Raw genomic sequence first — 25,587 nt, 5'->3', positions numbered from 1 at the left:
TGAATTGTGTGTTATGTAGCTTGATTAGAGTGCTCTTTACATGTTGCATGTATTCGTCGCAGGTTAACATGCTGCACATTGTGTAAGGGGCGCCATACATGGGCAGTCACTTTTTTAATAAACGCAGGCACGGGCAGTTGGTGTGTAATGGGTTACGCCCATTCAAGAGTACACATGGCACTTTTTGGATGCCCACATGTTGGGTGGTATTGTGACACCCTTAGGCCGTCTGTATCCACCCTAAGCTAAGCTAAGCTAAGCTAGCTCATATTGAAGTGGGGATGGTGGGGGGGGCACTGTCAGGTCACGACTCAGGTGATTCCACGTCAGGAGGAGATGGGGGAACCGGTCATGAGTAGATAAGTAGTACAGCTGAGCAAGGAAAGTATCGTCCCGAGTCCCTCCGGTCCTACGGAATGCCGGAGACGTGCGGGCACTACAGAAAAGCAAGCAAGGAGCTTGCAGCGATCAAGCCAGGCTCACGTAAGAACGTGTGCAGAGCGAGAAAGTACACCACGTACACGTTTTGCTACACTAAAAAGGAATATCAGAGCGGAGCTTCAGGCGCTGGAGAGATTAATTATGCGACACCAAATGGTTAAGTTAACCCACAAGGCAGCTATTATATTATAATATTAGATTCGATTATAAGAAAGAAGAAGAAGATGACAGATATATTGCCACAGATGAGCGCAACTAGCTACGATATTAATATTATGCAGCAATCATTTCTTCTTTTATTTTGCAGCCAGCTCTCTACTAGATGCGAAGTTTTTGGTTGAGGTAGAGCACAGTACCATGGTGAAACTGAGCCGGGGGAGCTACCTCTGAACTGATCGATCTCAATATCACAACAATAATATTAACATAATATACGATTGCAGCTGTTAGGCTCAACTCCCGAGACCTCGAGCAAGCTTTTTAGAGCTGGTAGCCATGGTAGGTAATGCAAGTGCGCCTAGGAGTATAGGAGTAGCTGTAATAGCGGGTTAACTATCCGTAGAGCCTGTTATCTGATTGTGGTGTTGAGCTTAGCCTTCAACATCAAGAATGCGAGCTGCCAAACTGGGAGATGGAAGATATTGGCGACCGTGGGCGTGTCCGCCATGCACATGACGGTGAACCACTTCAACAGGGTCATCATTTTTGACCGGACAAATTATGGGCCGTCGCAACTGAGGCTCCTGCCTAACGGGCGCTGCCGCAACAACCCACAGGACCTCGCTCTTAAGGTGGACTGCTGGGCGCACTCCTACGAGTACGACGTCGCCTCCAACCAGTACAGGCCTCTCTTCATCTTCACCGACACCTGGTGCTCCTCCGGTGCCTTCTCCTCCGACGGCACCCTGGTCCACACGGGTGGCTTTCATGACGGCGCCAAGGCCATCCGCTTCTTCACGCCGTGCACCAACAAGGCCTGCGACTGGGTGGAGAAAGGGCAGCTGGTAAACTCCCGCTGGTACGCCTCGGACCAAATCTTGCCGGACAATCGCGTGATCGTGGTGGGCGGGCGCCAGTCCTTTACCTACGAGTTTGTGCCCAAGAAAGCGGGTGAAGGGTCCTTTGCACTTCCTTTTCTGAAGCAGACCTACGTCCCCAACGTTGAGAACAACCTCTACCCTTTTGTCCACTTGTCCTCCGACGGCAATCTCTTCATCTTCGCCAACACGCAGTCTATTCTGCTCAACTACAAGACCAACAAAATCGTGAAGACCTTCCCGGTCCTGACGGGCGGCTCCCGCAACTATCCTTCTTCTGGCTCCTCTGTTATGTTGCCGCTACAACACAGCAACGGCTTCAAGAGGGTGGAGGTTCTGATCTGCGGAGGCAGTGCAGACGGTGCCTTCCAAGCAACTGCGAGGAAGAAGTCCTTCGGGACTGTGCAAGGATGATGATCACGGACCCAGCTCCTCGGTGGGCGAGAGAGAACATGCCAGCGCCCAGGGTCATGGGCGACATGCTCATTCTACCCACGGGCGACATTCTCATCATCAACGGCGCTCAGCAGGGAGCGGCAGGATGGGGTCTCGCAAGGATTCCTTCGCAAGCCCCCTTCTTGTATGCAGCATGGAAACCCGCCGGAAGGAGATTTCAGGTATGCAGATCGTCACTACTCCGCTCATAGATTTATATAATATTGGTGGAAAAACATCATCCAACGATTTGTCTTTCTTTCTGCACTAGGTGCTCGTAGGGTCCAAGATCCCCAGAATGTACCACTCCACCGCCGCAGTCCTACGCGACGGGCGAGTTTTGGTCGGGGGCAGCAACACCAACGCCGGCTACGTTTTCAGTGGAGTTCCCTTCCCCACTGAGCTCCGCCTGGAGGCCTTCAGCCCTTACTACCTCAACACTGCTTACAACGCAAGGCGGCCCACGATCACAGCCGTTTCCAACAGCGTCATCGGCTATGGATCGCGCTTCACCATCGGCTTCACCGTCGCCTCCGCCGCCACCAACGTCTTCTTCAATATCTACTATCCGCCGTTCACTACACACTCCTACTCCATGAGCCAGCGGATGCTCTTCCTTGCCGGCTCTTTCACCAAGGTGGGCGCCACCTACCTCGCCTCCGTCACCGCCCCTCCCAGCTCCGTGGCTGCCCCCTCCGGTTACTACATGCTGCGAGTGATCAACAATGGCGTTCCCAGCACCGCAGCTTGGGTGCGCTTCGCATAAACTGCACAATCAAATGTCAATTCGGGGTGCTATATACATCAGCCAGAGGCGTCTGGCTATTTTACTGCCTTGGACAGGACATTGACTTCTAGAAACTAGACGGCTGAATCCAATCCATATCACAAACCAAAAAACCGAACGCACTACTTATTCTTGAATCGTGAAGACTCAATAACGCCAAGATAGCATATGTTTTCTACTTGCGTGGATTGTTTGGTAGCTTTAATTAAAACAAACGTTGCCATTAGATTGGTTTCTGTAACATGGATGAGCACTAGCACTTCAACATAACTCATTCCAGACACGGATCAGGGGTACTTCAATGTAAAGTCTCACGGGTAAGCTATACTAGGGGTGAGCACGAGTACTTCTTCCAGAGTAGCAGGAGTGCTTCAATGTAGAGTCTCACGGGTGGAATCTACGTATTTTAAAGTTTTATTTGGAATACAAAAATAACTAACTAGTTTCAAACGCACAATACCTCTACTCACAATTGACAAAGGCACCATTCAAACATACACGTATAATTTCATATATTTTTGAAAATGCTATAGATACGTTTAAAGACACATTAACTAGTGATGCAAGTTGCATGTTTGGACCTTAAATGTAAGGCTGATGTTTTGTGGTGGGAAGGGATTGTTGTAACCATAGAGTTGTGCTCAATTCAATAGAGTTAGAAAAGGTTAGGTGTTATTTTTAGGGTTGGAATATTTGAAACTCAATAGTTAAATGTGGTTAGATCAGTTTGTTGATGTTATTTATACACAAAGGATTGTTAAACTTGAGTGAACTTTAGGTTTGTTTCTACAATGCATGTTTTTTCTTGCCTACTTGTGCTATGGGAAAGCTTAATTTTGACTTGTGTTAGTGATGAGTTTAGGCTTGCAAAGCTCGCCTCCTCGTCGTCGCAATGACATTTGTCTTGGTCGTAGCTCTAGTGAATGGGACATTTGTTTATCTGCCTACTTAGTGAAATTACATTTTTTTCGTCTCACAATAGGATTTGCTAAAATTTTTCTTTTGGCTTATGTTGATCGGGAATTTGGCTTTCTAAGCTCACTTCTAATTATTTTAAGCATTTTATGTTTATGTTAATGATCATTAGAATTTTCCTATTTTGAATATGTAATGAAGCAATAACTTTACTAGTTAGACTTAGGCACATGGAGTGGGATTTAGGGCAGATGGATCTTGGGACTATAAAGGCATGTGTGCTTTGCATATTGTACCTTTTGATACTTTTTATGATAATTCATTACCTTTACATGATATTGATCATGTTGACTCTCTTGGCTTACCTTTGGCTTATGGAAGGCTATTTTCATCCTCTTGGTGAGAGGTTAAACTACTTAGGCATAATGGATACAAAGCTTTGATGCAAACTTTCATGGTAATTTATCACTTATGTCTTACTCCATTACATTTGGTATCAAACTCTTGGCTTTGATCTTGGTGTTTTGATTAGAGAGTGATTAAGACTTAATTATTTTTTTATTAAGTTTTATAAAAAAATTAAGATTGATATTATCTTGATTTATATGGATTAGCATTGAGATTATTGTTAATCATTTTATAATCTATGTTAATCACCATTTTAAAAAAATCATGTATTCTCAAAGTTTAGTGCACAGTTTTTTTATTCATGTTTCTTTCCATCAAATCTATTCATAAACCTTAGTTTCCTTCAAGAAAGTGTGAGATAATAGTTCTATAGCAGATTTGAGAAGATCTATGTGAAGATTACAGATTTTATGTATATTTCTGTGTAGTTAGCAATTCTATTGCAAATTGGAGCCGATTAATATGCAGTTCACAGTTCTGAATAAAGTTTACTGTGCAGAGTAAAATTTCAAGAATCTTGGTATAGATTTTTGAAGTTTACAAAGATTATTGTGCAGATTCTAATCTTGGTGACATTGACTGATTCTTGATCAAATCTTTTCTTAATCTTGGTTATGTCTTGCATGAAGTGTGTCTTTAAGAGAAATTGTTACAAACTTAAACAAAACAATAAATATTACTGAAAATTTATGCAAGAAAGCAAGATTCTTGAGTTTTGCTAACAATAGTGCAAGATTATACCAATATTTTTTTATTAAGGGCCATTAAGATAGTTTCTTGATTGAGAAAATAACTAACAATAAGGATTAGTGCTAATATTATGATTGAGTAATCTTGGTGAAACTTGACAAATCAAGGCATTTTTTATAGTTTCTTGATTAAGAAAGCCATTAATAATAGTTTATTAGTGAAGACCTTACCTTGATGGATATTGCGACTAATCTTAATGGATATTGACAAAATCTAAGAAGCAAATCATGAAGTGCTAACAATAAATTAAGAGTGCACTATTGAGTTTATAGAAATCTTTACATGGAATTATAAAGTTTGTAAAGACAAATGTGTAGATGTCAAGATTTTGGTGATGTTAACAAGGTCCTTCAAGGTTTTGTGTAACTTGCAACACCTTGTTGGGAGTTGAACCCAACCCTTCTTGTGTAAGCTCCACTGCACAATCGGTGTGCTCGGGGTTCCATACTTGCATATAAGGGTCAAGAACAATTGCACATGAAAAGACAAAGCATAAAGAAAGACATATCAACAATAGAAGATGGTGTAACGTACGATGTAGGTCAAACTGCAGATCTGATCCTTGCATATGCATTTGGTTGAACACCACAACTTCAACCTACCACCATTACAACAAATGAAGAGCTCAGCTACATCAAAAGCCAAGTAAATTTAAAAGAATCTATATATGAAAAAAAAAACATTCATGCAACTATCAGTGTGGCTATGCACGCGACTACATGAGTGTCAATAACTGTGTGTAAAACCGCATGTATAGCAATGTCCATAGTAGCATATATAGCCACATGCAACTACAGCCATGGTCTATCTGCAAAAAAAAGGGGAAAATGGGTGAGATTTATGGACACATGTGTTCCCACATCTCTCCCCCATTCTGTCCTTATTTTTTAATCAAATTATTTAAACACTAGTTAATGACATTTATAACACTTAAAATACAAAAATAATTGCAATAAGCCAAAAATGTCATGGATTATATTACAAATTTTAAATTACATAGTTCAATACACCTAAATCCTAAACTACATTTTGTTGAGCTCATTGCACTAAATCGACAAGCTCAGCCGAGCTGTTGTTTTTTGTATGGAAGAGGTAACACAATTCTACCTCCACTCTATGGTTGCTTTGGAAAGCTTCTCTTTGGATTTTTTGAGGTTGTCTTGAGTGCACCGGCCATGCTTTTGTATTCCACGAACAAGATATGTGGCATATTGCATTCTACAAAGAGCAGTGTTGTATGCATCTTCATCGTTTTGGTACGTGAGTAATAATAACATGTTATTGTTTATCTTCATTAATGTTTTGGGTCTAGCCATTAAAATAAACTTGTATAAATGCATTACATTGATTAAGCATTGATAGATGCATAGACTTAAAAGCATTACTGCATTACTACATATGGCTTATGTATTAAGTTTTAAGCATATAGCTTATGCACTTAATGCCCTTATTCATAAAATCCTTATGCTTAAGACTCTATGCATAAGGCTTAAACATTATGCATAGAGCCATTATGCATAAGCATTATACATAGAGCCCTTATGCTTAAGCCTTTATCTATAAGTCTTAAACATTATGCTTAAGCTTTATGCATAGAGGCTTAATGCTTAAGACTCTATGCATAAGGCTTAAACATTATGCATAGAGCCATTATGCATAAGCATTATACATAGGGCCCTTATGCTTAATCCTTTATCTATAAGTCTTAAACATTATGCTTAAGCTTTATGCATAGAGGCTTAATGCTTAAGCCTCAAAGCTTTATGCATAGAGGCTTTATGCATAAAGCCTCTATGCTTTATGCATAAAGACTCTATGTATAAGGCTAAGCCTTATGCATAAAGACTTAATCCATGAAGCCTTATGTAACATGCACTATGTACGAAGCCTTTATGCATAAAGCCTCTATGCATAAGCTTATGCATAAGGCATCATGAAATAAGGCCTTATGCATAAAGGCTTCATGCATTAAGCCCTTATGCATAAGTCTTAAGCCTCAAAGCTTAAAGCCCTTGTACCACTACTAGAGGTTTAGGGCATACCGATGCTAGAACACCGACGCAAATGTCAAGCATCGGTATGTACGTCCTAAACTTGGAGGCAAGGAGTTGGGCGGGTAATTTTCAAAAGTGCGTATACCGACGCTTATACCGACGCGTATACCGATGCATATTTCGACGAATATTTCGGCAGATATTTCGATGTAGATACCGACGAATATTCCGGCGCGTATTTCGACGGATATTTCGACGCCCGTAACTTTTTTATAGCCGAGAACCTATTATTCTTTTTTTGCAAGGCGTCGAATGTCCATACAAGGTATGCGTGCATCTCCCTCAAGCGTTCGCCTTCTTCCATTCGTTGATGTGTGTGTGTGTGTGGAGAGAATTAGTGAAGTGTGTGTGTAGATCTCCCTCTCTCTCCTTGGAAGTTTTGCCTCTCCCCATCTCCTCATCTTCTTATGTGTGTGTGTGTGTGTGTGTGTGTGTGTGTGTGTGTGGAGAGATTAGGGTAAATGTGTGATGTGTGTGTATATCTCCTTCCCCTCTCTCCATCCTTCTTCTTACCTTCTTAATTATGTTTGGAGAGAGGATTTGTATGTGTGTGTTGTGAGAGATGTAGAGAGTGAGAGAGCTTGTGTATGTGCATCTATTACCAATGTATGCAATGTGTGTGTAGGTTTGTTCCTCCCACGTGTATCCTAGCTTGCAGATCTGCTTCGAACACGCACTATCCAATCCACATTTGAGAGGTAATCACATTACCAATTATGTTGTTTTATTACTTCTCTTTTTGTTATATTTTAATTTGTTCTCAATTTGTAATTATTAATTAAAATTGAGTATGCAAGCTTGTTGTTTTATGCACATATATGCTAATATTAGCATATATGTGAGTGCATAAGAAATTAATGTATGTGCTTATTTGTCTTTACACACACACACACACACACTTTGCGAGAGAGACAGAGAGAGAGAGAGAGAGAGAGAGAGAGAGAGAGAGAGATTTTCTTTTTGGTGCATACCCAAGGCGTTTCGGTCTCTTTTTCGACTTGAAATCTAATGTCTAAGACATGCATGTCAATGCTATGTCTATATGTATATACTCTAATGTATATGCCTAAAGCACATATCCATAAGCTAATGTATATGCCTAAACATCGCTCATGTATACTTGATCTCCCTCAACGGCTGGGGAAAAGAAGCCCGTTTGACGCTTTAAATGTTATTTTTAAAATCTCCCTCAACGGCTGGGAAAACGAAGCCGGTTTGACGCTTTAAATGTTATTTTTAAAATCTCCCTCAATGGCTGGGGAAAAGAAGCCTGTTTGACGCTTTAAATGTTATTTTAAAAATCTCTCTCACGGCTGGGGAAAAGAAGCCCTGTTTTATGGTTTACATTATGCTTAATGATTTGTGTAATGCGTAATGATTTGCATTTAATGAGCTACATATACATGTTATCCTACTAGATGGAGCCTCTCAATCTTGAAGAGAGAATAGCGTGTCCATGCATGCGATGTAAGTACCAAATATTTCGAAAACGAAGGATTTGCAACTAACATATTCATGACGCTGGCATATTTCTAATGGAGCGCTTACAAAATTTACGGTTTCAATCGTACAACCAAGCAAGTGTGCAACCACATCATCTTGATAACATTGCGCCTATAAAATTCTCGTCTCCAATAAAGGATGAGAATATCGAAGGAGGGAGTGACAGATGGAGCTCAATTAACAGCACCCGAGGGAATGGAAGAAGGTCCAATGGAGGAAATGTTGGATGCCTTTCGAGCAACAAGAATGTGTCTTCGAGGAGCATGAACATGAAGATCATCAACCACGACATTCTCAACGGTCAAATTATGAACCAGAGGAAGAGGCCATGCATAAACTTACACGCCTTCCACTATACAATGGTGCCAAGATATCTGTATTGCGTGCATGTCTTACGATGCTAAATTTACAGTCAATTTTTGGATGGTCTAATACAAGTGTCATTGTTCTTGACTCTTCAAGTAAGGGATTTATGGAGATTACACCTAATGTTGGAATGATAAATTTTCAACTTGTATTTGACTAAATCTTAATAGTAACAATCAGATATTGCTATACTTGTAGGCTTTTGAAAGACCAGATATTGCCATACGGCAACGAGATGCCTCCATCTCATGTAGATGCTAAGAAGTTATTGAAATCCATAGGCATGGATTACAATAATATTCATGCTTGTCGCAATGATTGTATTCTCTTCCGTCATGAATACGAGCATTTGCAAGAATGTCTCCATTGTGGCTCTAACAGATATAGAGAAGATGTTCAGGGGGAAGTTGTCCCTATAAAGGTTCTTAGGCACTTTCTAATCATCCCAAGAATGCCTGCTGATTCACCCACATGGAGACACATTGAAGAGAAATGGCCGGCTTTTAGGGAAGATCCTCGTAACCTCTGTCTTGGCCTAGCAATGGATGGTGTAAACCCTTTTGGTTTACGGAGCTCTTCATGGAGCACATGGCCTGTTTGCCTTGTGAATTATAATCTTCCGCCATGGTTAGCAATAAAGAAAGGTCATTTGTTGCTCTCATTAATAGTTCCAAGAAAGTACAAGGTGAAGAACATGGATGTATATTTGGCACCACTTATTGATGAGTTACGCACCTTGTGGAACGGAATTGAAGTGGACATGTCAAAGCAGCAGAGTGGCCAAAGACTTGCAACTGTGCAAGGTATTCTCATGTGGACAATGCATGATTGGCCTGGCTATGGAGAATGCTCAGGTTTGTCTATATCGGGTTATAATGCATGTCCTCTATGTGGTCCTCGACTTGATTCAAGATACTCAAAAGCATTACGAAAGAATGTCTACCAAGGACATGTTAGGTATCTTCCAGAAAATCATGAATTGCGGGATGGTAATCTAGGAAGACCTCCTCCAAGTGCACTGAAGGCAAGCAATTGGAAGCTCAAATGGGAGGAATGTGGCAACTTGACATGTCTTGGGATGAAGAGGCTCTCTATCTTTCACCAACTCCCCTATTGGGGTGATCTTCTTATAAACCATTTGCTTGACCCGATGCATATTTTCAAGAATGTAGCTGACATTCTGTGGAAGACCATGACAAGAAAAAAGGAGACTAAAGACCAAAGGGACGACTTAGAAGAGATAGGTTGCATGCAAGAGTTGTGGGCTCGCACTAGACCCAATGGAAAGGTGCTACTTCCAAAAGCCCCATGGGTTTTTAGTAAGATGGAGGAACAACAAGTGAATAGGACAATTTCAGAGTTTCGGACTCCTACAGGTTGCATGCATTGCTTGAAAAGTGCATTTACAAAGGATGATGATCTTAGTGGCCTCAAGAGTCATGATTGGCACAAGTTTTTACAATTTGTGCTCCCCATAGCAATAAAGGATTGCCTCACTGAAGACATTAGAGCTACTATCTATAAGATTACCACATTGGTTGGTTGGATTTCTTCAAAAGAGATAAAGAGAGACACTTTGGAGACAGCGCGTTCAAACTCCATAGAGGCACTCTGCATGGTAGAGAAGTTTTTCCCTACAAGTTTATTAACAATCTAGTGATTTTTAGAATGATGTATCTTAATGATTATGCAAATAGTTATGACATATTTGTATTGATTTTGACATTGAAGGTGCAAAGTGATCATATGGTTTACCATTGTTGTTTAGGGAAGTTAATGTTTGTCATATGGTCCTTTTATTGTTTACCATTGTTAATGTTTACCGTCATAATCACTAGTGCAGGTGCAAAGTGATGGTTTACTATTGTTGTTTATCATTGTTAATGTTTATTATATGGTTCTTTCATTGTTTACCATGTAATTTTCATTTCGCACAAGTTTGTCATATGCAGGTTTTTTGTCCAAGAGGCCATGGGGGATGACTCACCGCCGCTCAACTACAGTCCTGATTTCTCATTTAACCCTACACCTCAGGGCATGAGTCCCGACTAGTTATATGGTTTTTTCTCGTCCATGACTCCAGAAGAGCAGAGAGCCATGGCTCAAACTTATTGGGATTCTGGAGCAGGGACATCTGCCTCACCATCTGGCTTCACGACGGCAGTTCCCACACCTGTAGGTACGACAGCAGTTCACACACCTCATACCACACAGCCTTCCACTCCTCTTACAGCTCGATCTACCACCTCTTCACATAGACGTCGCTCACGTAGTAGGTCTTCAGGGGGAGGTTGTTGTGGTGGTAGTGCCACAGATGCTGTGACACCACCACCACACATGAGCGTCGTCCTTCGCTCTCATCTATTGATAGCACACCCATGGGTTCACCTTCCACTCCTTGGGGTGCACATGACCATGACAACAACAAGATATACACAATTAGGGATGGGGCACCTATAATGAATAGTGCAGGGAAGGCAATGAAGACACGAATTCGACAATTGTGCACTGTATAGTTTCATAACTCTGTTATGACTTTATGGGATCAGCAAGATAAGGAGAAGAAAAATTACATAAATATAAAGATAAAGCAAGAGTTTCAGCCATCTAACCCTATGAATCTCGTCTCTAATGAGTGGATACAATATATAGCTCGCATTTTGATAGGGCATTGTAGGTCAGAGGCGAGGGATGCATTTAGAGAGGGGAAAGAGAAACCTGTTTGGCTAGATGATAGGGAGTGGGAAGCCATAGCTTAGGAGCTCACAGAGACACCAGAGAGGTTTCAACAACAAAGAGAGGCGGCAAGGACGAGACTCCAAACAGTAGGGGCTTCTCATCTTGGGAGTGGTGGTTACGAAACCATGCGCCATGAATTCGTAAGTATTTGTAGCAATTTTGTTTATCTAAATGTATGTATGTGGGCTAAATGTTGATTTCTAAAAGTTGTAATTGTTAATCGTTTATGTAGGAGTTGGCCATGAATCGCCCACCAAGTAGGCGAGAAGGGAAGTACGCTCACAAATATGGCCTTGTGCCCTTATTTGAGATGCTTGAAGCAGAAGGAGAGACCATCAATTGGGAGGCATTACCATAATGTAAGTTTTCTAAACTATTAGTATATGATCAAAATATTCATGAGTAATGTTTCTTGTTTATCTGAAAAATAGAAAAACGAACACGGTTGTCTTTTGTGCTCTATTTTGGACAGAATGGTGCTGTCTGTTTACTGCTGTTGAGCCCTGTTGACTGCAGGCAGCAGGCAACACCATTCTGGCTAAAAAAATTTACTGTTATGGTCTTCGGTAGAAGCGCCGGTATATCCGCCGATATGCGTGCCGGTATATACGCCGGTATATCCGCTAGTATATGTGCCGATATATCCATCAGTATATCTGTCGGTATGCGTGCCAGGATAAGCGCCGGTATGCGTGCTGGTATACATGCCGGTATAAGTGCTTGTATAGAAAGACAAGTTCCAATCTACAAGTAGAAGCACAAAAATAAACAAATTAGAGCTATGCAAGTGAAGACAAGTGAGAAGAATAAGAAAAAGAAGAAGATAAGAATCAAAACCTAAGTATGCACATAGAGATTGAAACAAAGGGGAGAGAATAGAGAATATAAACCCTTAACTTCACCATGAAACTATGAAAGCATATAAATGAATGAGGAGAGCACAACTTTCATGCTTGAGGTCCTTTAGGTGCTTGAGGTATGGAAGATGAAGGGAGGAGAGGAAACATGTTCAGCGTAAGTTTTTGGGAGAACAAAGAAAGGACACGCGCCAGGTGGGAGAATGAATTTTGTAATAGTATGCGACTACAAACGCATGCATAGCCGCACATAAGCGCGCATATAGCCACGTACTAAGAAAAAATCCTTTTGCATGTAGCCATGATGCTCTCACTACGTCGTGCAACTATACCATCATCCTCTTGTAGCGGTCTACCAGTGTGAGGAGGAGCAAAGTGTTAGCATCAAAGAGCTCTCAACAGTTTAATTGGTTACTTCAATTATAATCAATCAAGTAGCATTGCTATTTGGACTCGAGTGTTCACCATTTCCCCAGGCTCTTTGGAACTTGCTCAACATTGCACTACCAAAACAGAAAAGAAAAGGCTCCATAGCTTTGAAAATATGTGTGTGTACACATGCCAATGGCTCTACTGCGAGGAGCTGTGATGTGACAGACCATGACCAGAAGAGAGGCAACAAAGCAGAAAGAAGAAACCAGTCACTAGCATTAGTGGTAACAATTACAAGGGATTCGAACAAATGGATCGTTTTGAAGGTTTCTGGAGATACCACAGTATATCAACTCAAGGTGCTGATTTGGGAATCTTTTTCAATTGTTAAAGAAAACCAGCGTGTATACTTTGGCACAAGAGAGCTGATTGATGTTTCTGCCACTTTATCTGGCTTGAACATGCTACTTGGTGTCCATCTCTGGGTAATGGACACGGGGCTACATGAAAACCATGATATAGCAGAGGAGTTTTATAAGGTTTAGTGGCACCCTGCTTGCTAGTTTGCCTACTCTTGTTGCGAGATCATTCTCAGTGAAGGAGGCCAACAAAGCTACCTAAGGCTAGTAGGCTTGCCTAAGCCTCATGAGAGGCATGCATGGCACGTCTACGATGGCCGTCAATAGCAACGTCAAATGACAATTCACGCATCCGTCTGTGAGCATCGAACGATGTTGAGTAATGTGCGTAACTGAGTTATTGAGCACGACAAAAAGCGCCATTTCATGAGCATTTTCTATAGTTGTTGCTGCGTCAGGTTCGTGAAAAGAATGGTTGTTCAGCAGAGGGTTTTGATTCAGAGGAAAGCTCAGACATGGCTAGGCTTACAGAAATCTGGTGAAGCTTCAAGCATTGTAGAGGATTTTGAGTTCGTCGGCCATGGCCAAGGTTAGAGAAACTTGATGAAGCTTGCATTCTGTTTCAAAGATGTATAGGACTCTAAGCTTCAAACAATTGCTATGGTGAGCTATATCACAAGTACTCCAGCAACTATGCACCCGTAGGGCAACGTTGCGATGTAGAGCTATGGTCGAGGTTCTTGTGGTGGCAGCATAAAGTTATAAAAAAAAACAACACACATCACCAGGTGTAGCAGTACGCTAAAAATTACCTCTTCATGCACTGTCAACACTGTCTGGGGCTTCATCACCTTCTTCTTGTTCATGACTCAGCCACTAGTTCATTGCAGCTTAACAAACAGTTTTTTTTTTTAATAAAAAAAACAAAAACAAAAAAGATTGTGGATCATCACCTAGTAGAGGCTCACCAGACAACGTTTTAGGAAAGTTTCATTTTTTTAAAAAAAAATATTTGCTTCATCGAGCTTAGCTCTTAGTAGGGCTAGGATCATCATGAAGTGAAGAAGGAGGAGAACTCGCCAGTGATGGCAGAATGAAGTGAAGAAGAAGGAGCTCTCAGCTCGCCTCATCCAATGTGAAGAGAATAAGAGAAGAAGAAGTAAAAAAGAAGAAGAAAAGAAGAAGAAGAAGTGGGCGGCACCTATTCTAGGGTTTCTTCCAATCTTTCATACCTTTCAACCTTTGGTGTCCATTTACATTTACCCACTTCATTGGCACCCAAGCTATTGATCTATCTGTTATACTCTTATTTACCCTAGGGGTTGCTCACACATTGTGGTGGCATTTGTTTTGGCTAGGATCTATTCACATGTGATTGCATTTTGTGAGTTGAGGGGCTTGCGTTGAGCATTGGTTGGCATTTTTCCACATGCCTTGTGCATTATAGGCACACCTAGGGATATTTTGTAGAGATTGTTTACATGCCTTGTGTGGTCTAGAGTGTTCACATGCTTTGGGATTTGTTGGAGCTTGTTCATGCTCATTGGAGCATGTTGGCCTTGTTCGCACCTTTGGTGCATTATGGGTTTGTTCACATGCGGTGTGAGTTCCATGTGCATTGTTAGCCCTTGTTCACACGCTTAGTGCATGGTGGGCTCAATTCACACACATTGGGTGATTGCTAACCATGGGATAATCTTACTATTTTTACCTTTTGTATGATCACCATAGTGTGAGTTCTCATCATCATTGACATCGCTTTGTTACTATCTCAGATCCTGGTCATACACGGAGATGTACTCATGCACTATTATCATGGCTCTACGCTTGTTATCTTGAGCTGCCACTTTATGGATTGGTATACGTATCTTTTGCTGCATTTAGACACACATTTGGCACTTTGAGGCTTAGACTTCCACACCCTCACTCGTCGACTTCATGCTATAAAATGAGACGGCCCACTCATGCCATGGGTGGATGTTCGAGATTGAGGGCTTGATGCCTACCACTTGAGGAATCTTTTTGATGAGGCAGATGTACTTGCCACTTGGTCTATACATGTGATTTCGTAGTTTCATTGCTTGGTTACCTTGATATGGATGGTTCAATATTCTTTGCATGGGATGACTCTTCTTATGGTGACTTGTACGAGCATCCCACACTCTTGAGCCATCATGACTACGTCCTTGAGGATGTAGACAGGAGGTTCACACACACATAGATGGATTTGCACATGAGGATTTGGTGCATAGTTTTGGTCATGCCCATACACACATGGATATAGTGGATCATGCCTTGGATATTTTTTTCGAGTTGTGCTACATCAGGGGTGGTGTCAATTCCCATATGATTTTCATGAGGCTGACTACGAGCTATGTGCATGGTTCCTAGATAGATGACACGACCCTATGTTTTTTGGAGAAGTGACATTTAGCTTGAGTGCATTATTTACCATTTGCAGTGTATGGTTTTTGAGTATATGGCTTGACATTCAGTTACACATGAGGCACATCCTAGTCTTGGCCCTACACGATGGTTCTTTTGTGCCAAAATAGCTTGACATTTACCTTTGGGTGTATCATTTTCCATTTGTAGTGTATGGTTTTTTACTATATGGCTCAACATTCAGATACACTTACAACACATCCTAGTCTTGGCCTACACGATGGTTCTTTGGTGCCAAGATAGTTTGACATTCTGACCATGAGTTTTGAGCTCATCTTGTGGATATCTTTAGTGTTGGCTTCACATTACGACTGTGAGGATGGGCTATTTATTAGTCTTCCCTTCAACTCGGGAGGATCTAGGGCTAGCCTTTGACCATCGACATTGGTCTCCCATATTTACCATTTGACCCAAGTGGTTGGAGGGCCGTTCTTCTAGAGTTTACATGGCTTAGATTCCCATTTGATCCATATAGTTACATGATTAGTCTCATCTTCGACAACATACCACCTTCCTTTCCATTTGACCTAGGGAAATCATACGACTTTTGCATCGACATCACAGGGTGGTTGCGAGATGAGGGTACTCACTTTCGTTCACTCTCTCTAAAATTAGGACATCCATGCATCTCAGGCGGAGTACCTCGATCGTGATAGTGCCGCGAATCAAAAGACGACACGTGCCTCCCGAGCCTAAATCGACATATCTCGATCGAGATGCCAACTAATGCCATGCTAGCAGGTCCGGGTTTCCAAGCGTCATCCATGTCACCAATACATGTCACCGCCACCACAATATCTCGATCGAGATATCTATGCCACTCGGATCCACATCAGGGCCACGCTGTATCCCCGTAGGCATATTTGACTAGCACATCTCCATCGTCCACGTATCTCAAACGAGAAATGTACATCCAATCGCGACCATTTATTGTTCGAGGTAATCGGATACAATCTCCACCGTCCCCATATCTCAATCGAGATACTGAGTTCAAATCTCAGCCGTCCAAATATCTCGATCGAGATACAGAGATTCAATCTGCACCGTCCGAATATCTCGATCGAGATACGTAGATGCAATATCCACCGTCCAGTTATCTCGATCGAGATACTGAAATGCAATCTATACCGTCCATTCACGTACGCTGGAAGATGCGATCTCGGCCGTTTAAATATCTCGATCGAGGTATATAATGAATCTTGACCGTCGAGATACCTTGTCGTGGTAATGCCTTTAAATCGTGGCCGTCCATTTACCTCGAACGAGATAGTAATATCAAATCTCAGCCGTCGATCCTTCCCCAACCCTAGAATTAGGTGTGTATCTTGGCCGTATGTTGCATTAACCCTAATATCCAGAGCGTTAATCTTGCAAACCCTAAATTGCATGATGTTACCGAACCTCGATCGAGGTTATAAAACCGGAAAACTTTTTTTTTTGCCTCATTTTCACAAGTCGTTTTCACTCTCTTGCTCTCTTGATTTGGATTAGTATTAGTGAGCCCATTAGCTTTGTTTTTAGCTTCATTAGTGCTACTTAGCACTAAGCATTAGACCCTTCACATTAGACCCTTCACATTGGACCCTTCACATTTGGCTTAGGTTTTAGCATGGAGGGCCACGAGGAGGGCCGCTCATCTATTGCGGACCTCATCGCGGAGATAGACCGCGAGTTAGCGGCTATCCGTAGGAGTGCTAGAGACACTCCGTCTACATTACATATCGTGGCAGACTTGGAGGCGATGCTTGCGTCCCTTCGTAGCCTTCACGATATTGTTTATATAGATGAGTGGATAGCCCACCATCGCGCTGCTCCTGTGTCACATGGCCTGACATATCGTCAGGTCTGTGATCTTGCTCCTATTAGGGATGGGGCTTTCCTAGATCTTTTCCTCGATAGTCGTGGGATGAGGCCCGGGGCGGGCAAGCCCCTCACTATTTCGCGGTGTTCGCATCCTCGTATGGCGGCACATATCTATAGTCGATATGTTGCCACATATGGGAGGACGCCGAACAACCGCCAGATTCCCATATACTTCGCAAAGCAGTTATATGCGGAGTTTGTCTTAGGGGAGGAGGTCGATTACACCAGCCATCGTCCGGGTGGTATTGCTGGCCGAGGCTGTCTCCAGGACTAGGGTAGGCGGCCTCCACCAGCCCTTCGTGTAGCACCTACCACAGATCCTTCATTTGTGCCATTGTCGACAGTAGAGGCTCTTGGCACGCAGGTCGGCATTGACGTACGGAGTACCACGGAGAGCATCCAGCACGTGGTGCGCCTATTCTTACGATCCATACCGACGACAGATGTGGAGGTATTTACATATATATAACGTCTTAAGTTTTTTTGGTCATTTATCTTCATGTTTATATGTACTTTTCTATATTTTTACATGAGCAGCATGGTTGATTGTGTCACGCAAGTTCCCACACCTACCACTCAGAGGCTCACTCAGGAGTTGGTAGAGGCGAGAGCAGAGATTGACCGCCTCCGAGCTGCATTACAGATGGCAGAGGCAGCTACTGCAGAGGCACAGCATCTGAGAGAGTCCGACATCCAGCAGGTAGGTTTCTCTTGCACGTAAAAGAGTTATAATTAAGGTCCTAAGTTACAAATTTCTTTAAGTAATACCTAATGAGAGACTAATCAAATATTTTAATGCTTTACTTTTTTGCGTAGGCTCGGACTGAGGTAGAGAGCTCCAGAGCTGAGGCATAGCATCATCAGATTATGGAGCAGATTGCCCAGCACAGGGCAGAGCAGCTGATGCTGCATGTTCGAGAGTATCGTAGATCATCGGACGTGACAGTGCCTTACCTACCGTTATATCCACGGCCTGTCATCACAGAGGTTTTTCGACGACCTCTCCCGCAGGATGCACCACCCTTCCTACATGATGCGTGCTGCTGTTTATGTATCGAGGACATTGATAGTACAGGAGGATATGCCCTAGGATGTGGACATATTTTCCACTTGTCTTGCATCACCCAGGAGCTCGTCCGGTTCTCAGCATGCCCATCCTGCCGTGCACGCGTCGACCTAGCGACGTACAGGGTATTGGGCATCGATGATCTTCACCCAGGCCTTGTACGAGTAGATGCCAGGACTGGCAGGCCTGTCGACTTTACATCAGCTATGGACTTGGGACTCGACTCCTTCGACGATAGAGCCCAGGAGCCTGAGGTGCCTCCTGAGATAGAGTGGAGCTCACATGAGTTCGACGCTTACCAGAGAGTCCTACATGAGAGCCAGGTGGCAGCATATGAGCGCGTGGGTGGTGCTGGCCCTAGTGGCACAGCGGGTGATGGTGCTAGCAGCAGTGCTGCTTCTCATGAGCAGCGTGTCCTTACAGCAGAGGAGCTTACACGAGCAGAGTGGCAGACACGCACCATTGCAGATTATAGATTTTGGGTTTACAGACAGAGGCGTCTTGCATTAGCACGACATAGAGAGAGAGAGAGGGCCATAGCAGCTTTTGGGACTCGTGAGCTCCCGAGTACACCGGCACCAGCTCACGATCCTGCCTTTGAGGCAGACCTCCCCGCAGACATTCGACGACCCCCACAGCCGGCACAGCCTCCTCGACATGCACAGCAGCCTCGACACGCACGTCGACCGGCAGTTAGAAATGACGATTTTGATTGGGTTGCTGTTGATAGTGACTAAACTCAGACTAGCTGGGTTAGCTCACTTACATTGTACTTAGATTTTTGGGCAGTGACTAACCTCAGACTAGCTGGGGTAGCTCATTTTCATTCTGATGTACTTATTTGATGTTTATATCATTATGAGTTTTCTCATTATTGAGTATCATTACATTTTAGTTGATGTTCTTGATTTTATTATATTTTTTAACACTTTGGCTATCAGATTGTTTGTTGAAAATCTCCATGCCATCGTACCCAAACATGCTCTGATGGGGACCAAACTTTGCAAGCATGGGGAGGGGACCCACCCCCACATGCTTGCAAAGTTTGGTCACAATCAGAGCATGTTTGGATTGGCAATTGGCGCCCAGTGCGGGTTTTTCAAGTCTCTTGGTGCTTAAGAGGCCATGGAAAATCCGGGCCTTCCCCATACCATCGTACCCAAACATGCTCCGATGGGGACCAAACTTTGCAAGCATGTGGGGGTGGGTCCCCCCCACATGCTTGCAAAGTTTGGTCCCCATCAGAGCATGTTTGGATTGGCAATTGGCGCCCAGTGCGGGTTTTTCAAGTCGCTTGGTGCTTAAGAGGCCATGGAAAATCCGGGCCTTCCCCATACCATCGTACCCAAACATGCTCCGATGGGGACCAAACTTTGCAAGCATGTGGGGGTGGGTCCCCCCCAATGCTTGCAAAGTTTGGTCATAATCAGAGTATGTTTGGATTGGCAATTAGCGCCCAGTGCGGGTTTTTCAAGTCTCTTGGTGCTTAAGAGGCCATGGAAAATCCGGGCCTTCCCCATACCATCATACCCAAACATGCTCTGATGGGGACCAAACTTTGCAAGCATGGGGAGGGAACCCACCCCCACATGCTTGCAAAGTTAAGTCACAATTAGAGCATGTTTGGATTGGCAATTAGCGCCCAGTGCGGGTTTTTCAAGTCTCGGTTCTTAAGAGGCCATGGAAAATCCGGGCCTTCCCCATAGCATCGTACCCAAACATGCTCCGATGGGGACCAAACTTTGCAAGCATGTGGGGGTGGGTCCCCCCCACATGCTTGCAAAGTTTGGTCCCCATCAGAGCATGTTTGGATTGGCAATTGGCGCCCAGTGCGGGTTTTTCAAGTCTCTTGGTGCTTAAGAGGCCATGGAAAATCCGGGCCTTCCCCATACCATCGTACCCAAACATGCTCCGATGGGGACCAAACTTTGCAAGCATGTGGGGGTGGGTCCCTCCCACATGCTTGCAAAGTTAAGTCACAATTAGAGCATGTTTGGATTGGCAATTAGCGCCCAGTGCGGGTTTTTCAAGTCTCTTGGTGCTTAAGAGGCCATGGAAAATCCGGGCCTTCCCCATACCATCGTACCCAAACATGCTCTGATGGGGACCAAACTTCGCAAGCATGGGGAGGGGACCCACCCCCACATGCTTGCAAAGTTTGGTCACAATTAGAGCATGTTTGGATTGGCAATTAGCGCCCAGTGCGGGTTTTTCAAGTCTCTTGGTTCTTAAGAGGCCATGGAAAATCCGGGCCTTCCCCATACCGTCGTACCCAAACATGCTCCGATGGGGACCAAACTTTGCAAGCATGTGGGGGTGGGTCCCCCCCACATGCTTGCAAAGTTTGGTCACAATCAGAGCATGTTTGGATTGGTAATTGGCGCCCAGTGCGGGTTTTTCAAGTCTCTTGGTGCTTAAGAGGCCATGGAAAATCCGCGCCTTCCCCATACCATCGTACCCAAACATGCTCCGATGGGGACCAAACTTTGCAAGCATGTGGGGGTGGGTCCCCCCCACATGCTTGCAAAGTTTGGTCCCCATCGGAGCATGTTTGGATTGGCAATTAGCGCCCAGTGCGGGTTTTTCAAGTCTCTTGGTGCTTAAGAGGCCATGGAAAATCCGGGCCTTCCCCATACCATCGTACCCAAACATGCTCCGATGGGGACCAAACTTTGCAAGAATGTGGGGGTGGGTCCCCCCCACATGCTTGCAAAGTTTGGTCACAATCAGAGCATGTTTGGATTGGCAATTAGCGCCCAGTGCGGGTTTTTCAAGTCTCTTGATTCTTAAGAGGCCATGGAAAATCCGGGCCTTCCCCATACCATCGTACCCAAACATGCTCCGATGGGGACCAAACTTTGCAAGCATGTGGGGGTGGGTTCCCCCCCACATGCTTGCAAAGTTTGGTCACAATCAGAGCATGTTTGGATTGGCAATTGGCGCCCAGTGCGGGTTTTTCAAGTCTCTTGGTTCTTAAGAGGCCATGGAAAATCCGGGCCTTCCCCATACCATCGTACCCAAACACGCTCCGATGGGGACCAAACTTTGCAAGCATGTGGGGGTGACCCACCCCCACATGCTTGCAAAGTTTGGTCCCCATCGGAGCGTGTTTGGGTACGATGGTATGGGGAAGGCCCGGATTTTCCATGGCCCGACCCACCCCCACATGCTTGCAAAGTTTGGTCCCCATCGGAGCATGTTTGGGTACGATGGTATGGGGAAGGCCCGGATTTTCCATGGCCTCTTAAGCACCAAGAGACTTGAAAAACCCGCACTGGGCACCAATTGCCAATCCAAACATGCTCTGATGGGGACCAAACTTTGCAAGCATGTGGGAGGGACCCACCCCCACATGCTTGCAAGGTTTGGTCCCCATCGGAGCATGTTTGGGTACGATGGTATGGGGAAGGCCCGGATTTTCCATGGCCTCTTAAGCACCAAGAGACTTGAAAAACCCGCACTGGGCGCCAATTGTCAATCCAAACATGCTCTGATTGTGACCAAACTTTGCAAGCATGTGGGGGGGACCCACCCCCACATGCTTGCAAAGTTTGGTCCCCATCGGAGCATGTTTGGGTACGATGGTATGAGGAAGGCCCGGATTTTCCATGGCCTCTTAAGAACCAAGAGACTTGAAAAACCCGCATTGGGCGCTAATTGCCAATCCAAACATGCTCTAATTGTGACCAAACTTTGCAAGCATGTGGGGGTGGGTCCCCTCCCCATGCTTGCAAAGTTTGGTCCCCATCAGAGCATGTTTGGGTACGATGGTATGGGGAAGGCCCGGATTTTCCATGGCCTCTTAAGCACCAAGAGACTTGAAAAACCCGCACTGGGCGCTAATTGCCAATCCAAACATGCTCTGATTGTTACCAAACTTTGCAAGCACCTGGGGGGGACCCACCCCCACATGCTTGCAAAGTTTGGTCCCCATCGGAGCATGTTTGGGTACGATGGTATGGGGAAGGCCCGGATTTTCCATGGCCTCTTAAGCACCAAGAGACTTGAAAAACCCGCACTGGGCGCCAATTGCCAATCCAAACATGCTCTGATGGGGACCAAACTTTGCAAGCATGTGGGGGGGACCCACCCCCACATGCTTGCAAAGTTTGGTCCCCATCGGAGCATGTTTGGGTACGATGGTATGGGGAAGGCCTGGATTTTCCATGGCCTCTTAAGCTCCAAGAGACTTGAAAAACCCGCACTGGGCGCCAATTGCCAATCCAAACATGCTCTGATTGTGACCAAACTTTGCAAGCATGTGGGGGGGACCCACCCCCACATGCTTGCAAAGTTTGGTCCCCATCGGAGCATGTTTGGGTACGATGGTATGGGGAAGGCCCGGATTTTCCATGGCCTCTTAAGCACCAAGAGACTTGAAAAACCCGCACTGGGCGCCAATTGCCAATCCAAACATGCTCTGATTGTGACCAAACTTTGCAAGCATGTGGGGGTGGGTCCCCTCCCCATGCTTGCAAAGTTTGGTCCCCATCAGAGCATGTTTGGGTACGATGGCATGGAGATTTTTAACAAACAATATGATAGCCAAAGTGTTAAAAAATATAATAAAATCAAGAACATCAACTAAAATGTAATGATACTCAATAATGAGAAAACTCATAATGATATAAACATCAAATAAGTACATCAGAATGAAAATGAGCTACCCCAGCTAGTCTGAGTTTAGTCACTATCAAGATAGAGATCTAGTCAGTAGCACCCTCTCTAGCTCTCAACTGCTCTAGAATGCTCTCATGGTCATCCACTCGAAGCCGAAAACGAGGGTGAGAACTGTGTTTTCGGCTCTGTACTCGAACAAGAGTGAGCCTGGTAGCAACCACTACATGAGAGAACTGAAATGCCTCTAACTCCCACTTCCACTGCTGGAACTCAAGACTCCCCCGATGAAGTCGAATCTGCTGGTAGAACTGGCCTGCCACAATCATGCTATGGGCGTCATAAGAAAACCCATGATCATCCACTGTATCCTGGTCGAGCATGCACTTTGGCCTAGTGCAACTCATCAGATAGTAGTCTACTCCCTCGCTATTTCCCTCACTGGCAATAACAGCAAATACATCACCCTCCTGTAGCAAATCTGTCAGGTCATCATAGCTGACCATGAACGCAGGACCTGTGTGCTCATCAGACACCACTGGATGTGAAGGATGCTCGGGGGAGAGGAATGTCTGTATCCATGCATCTGCCCATCCTCTCGAGGCACAATGTGACCAATCGCCATCCATACATGCTCCACAGAAGCATGCAAACCGTCGTGTGTAAATCGTGGGGGCTGCCATGCACGTGCTCCTGATGGAATGTAAGCCCAAGGTGCCAGGTACTGTGTCACAATCATGGGAGGCTCTACGGTCAATCGTGCCACCATCCACATGCCAAAAAAATCTCCTGACAATCCGAGCATCACGTTTGGGGTACGATGATGCTGAACTCCCACACAAATGTTGGGAGCACCACTCGACTACGTGGCCCGCATCTCTGAACCGCTGAGCATCCTGTCGCAGCTGATGACGCCTCAAGGCACGTTTCACACACGCGCCTGCACCATCATGCTCACCCTTCCCGTGACCAGTCTCAAAGAATGACCAAATCACTGGGATACTAGACTGCACATGCCACCTATAAATCCATAAAAGATAGTCTTAGTTATTGTTTTCTTTAAGATGTTCTAGTGAATTTAGTTTGATTGTAAATGTAAGAAAGCCATAAGTACAACCTGTAGAGCCAATAGAATTGACGTGATGACTTGAACTGTGCGCCACAACCATCCGACCAAACCCATCGCTGGACATGTCTGATCCCACAATCTCCTAAAAAATCGTCATGGAGACGAAAACAGTGTTGCACAAAATGTGCATCATGTGAACGATCATCACTGATATAGAAATGATACTCTCGAATAATGACACGGGTCTCGGGGGTACTCGCTATCCCATCTACATGAGCCTCTGCATGTCGATAGCTAATGTGGACCAAAATAGCAACCTGGTGAGGTAAGCAATACATACGTTTAGGACACAAAAAATCAATTAAGTAATGTAGCTCAAACATAAAACAAATATTACAAAATATAACCATTACCTGCTGCTCTGAGAAGTAATACTCAGATTGTATCTCCTGAAAAGGTGTGAAAGTGTAGTTCTCTGCAAAATCAATCACAGAGACGACCACACCAATAGGAAACTCTGCTAGGCATGCTCGGAACTGACAATCCTGCCACTTGGCACAATGACTGTGCCGTATGTAGGGGTAGATCTGCTCCCTAAATGTGGCTGTGAAGTGACAACGTGGTGTATGTTTGTCCACGAGCTGCAACTTCCTGGACTGTCCACCACTCTGGAGCTGGTGTGTCACATACTCATAACGTTGCCATGCCACTATCTCTTGGTCACTTGCATCAAGATCTACCATCTGTAGATGTGCAAGTGAACCACATGATGTGCAATTGCTCTCCACACAAGGCATCCTATGGAACTGGGCATCCTCCGTGCGTGCACACAAAAGAGAGTGGATGAAATCACGTGGACTACGAGGCAACTCTCTATGCCCACTAAGAGAACGGAACACATCATAAAAAAGTTTGAACTCAACATGGTAGCGACAACAACATGTGTCACGCTGACGTGAGTACCTCACAAACCAAGGCTTACACCCCTCAAATGACCTTTGCCCAATTTTAAGCTCTGGATACGAAGCCATAAACTGAGAATACAACTCAGTTTGGGACATTTCAAGAAAGCAAGCACCGTGCTCAATGAACACTCCTCTTGTCACTCTCTTACGCAAAGCTTTCTTGAAAATTGGCGATGCACGACAATTCTCCTCCCAAAAACTTTCTATCAAGGTTCTAGTGGTTTCATCTAGTAGGCGATCATGCCTAGCTACACGACCACTACTCGCCCACATAGCACCAACCTCATTGGCAGCTAAACTTTGTCGCCTAATAGACCCAACTCTAAGTGCGTGTGGTGCTATGGAAAGGATGCGAGATGTGGCACTAACCTTACCCTTCATTTGGGAGCTACTTATTGGCTGCCACAATAGCCCGTCGAGCAGCCAAAGCGTCCGCAGAGTTCCTCTTCTTGTTAACTATATAGGAATGACGAACACTTTGTAGCACCGCCATGCCAGCTCTCCTCTCTCTTCGACCTCCAATGTCGGAAAGCGCCCTG

General features: G+C 44.4%; 1 pseudogene across 1 annotated transcript; it reads left to right on the top strand.

Moving 5' to 3' along the window:
* The first annotated feature begins 416 nt into the window (after positions 1 to 416).
* On the top strand, positions 417 to 2,975 carry LOC147619771 (aldehyde oxidase GLOX-like; annotated as a pseudogene). Its single transcript, XR_015261806.1, has 4 exons — positions 417 to 597; positions 749 to 801; positions 963 to 2,095; positions 2,185 to 2,975. The product of XR_015261806.1 is annotated as an aldehyde oxidase GLOX-like (transcript).
* Positions 2,976 to 25,587: the final 22,612 nt, after the last annotated feature.

Source organism: Cibotium barometz, chromosome 32 (assembly GCF_041138505.1).
Source record: "Cibotium barometz isolate CiBa-2024 chromosome 32, ASM4113850v1, whole genome shotgun sequence".
Lineage (NCBI taxonomy): Eukaryota > Viridiplantae > Streptophyta > Polypodiopsida > Cyatheales > Cibotiaceae > Cibotium > Cibotium barometz.
Note: the sequence above shows the minus strand (reverse complement) of the source record. Positions and strands in the feature narration are given on the sequence as shown.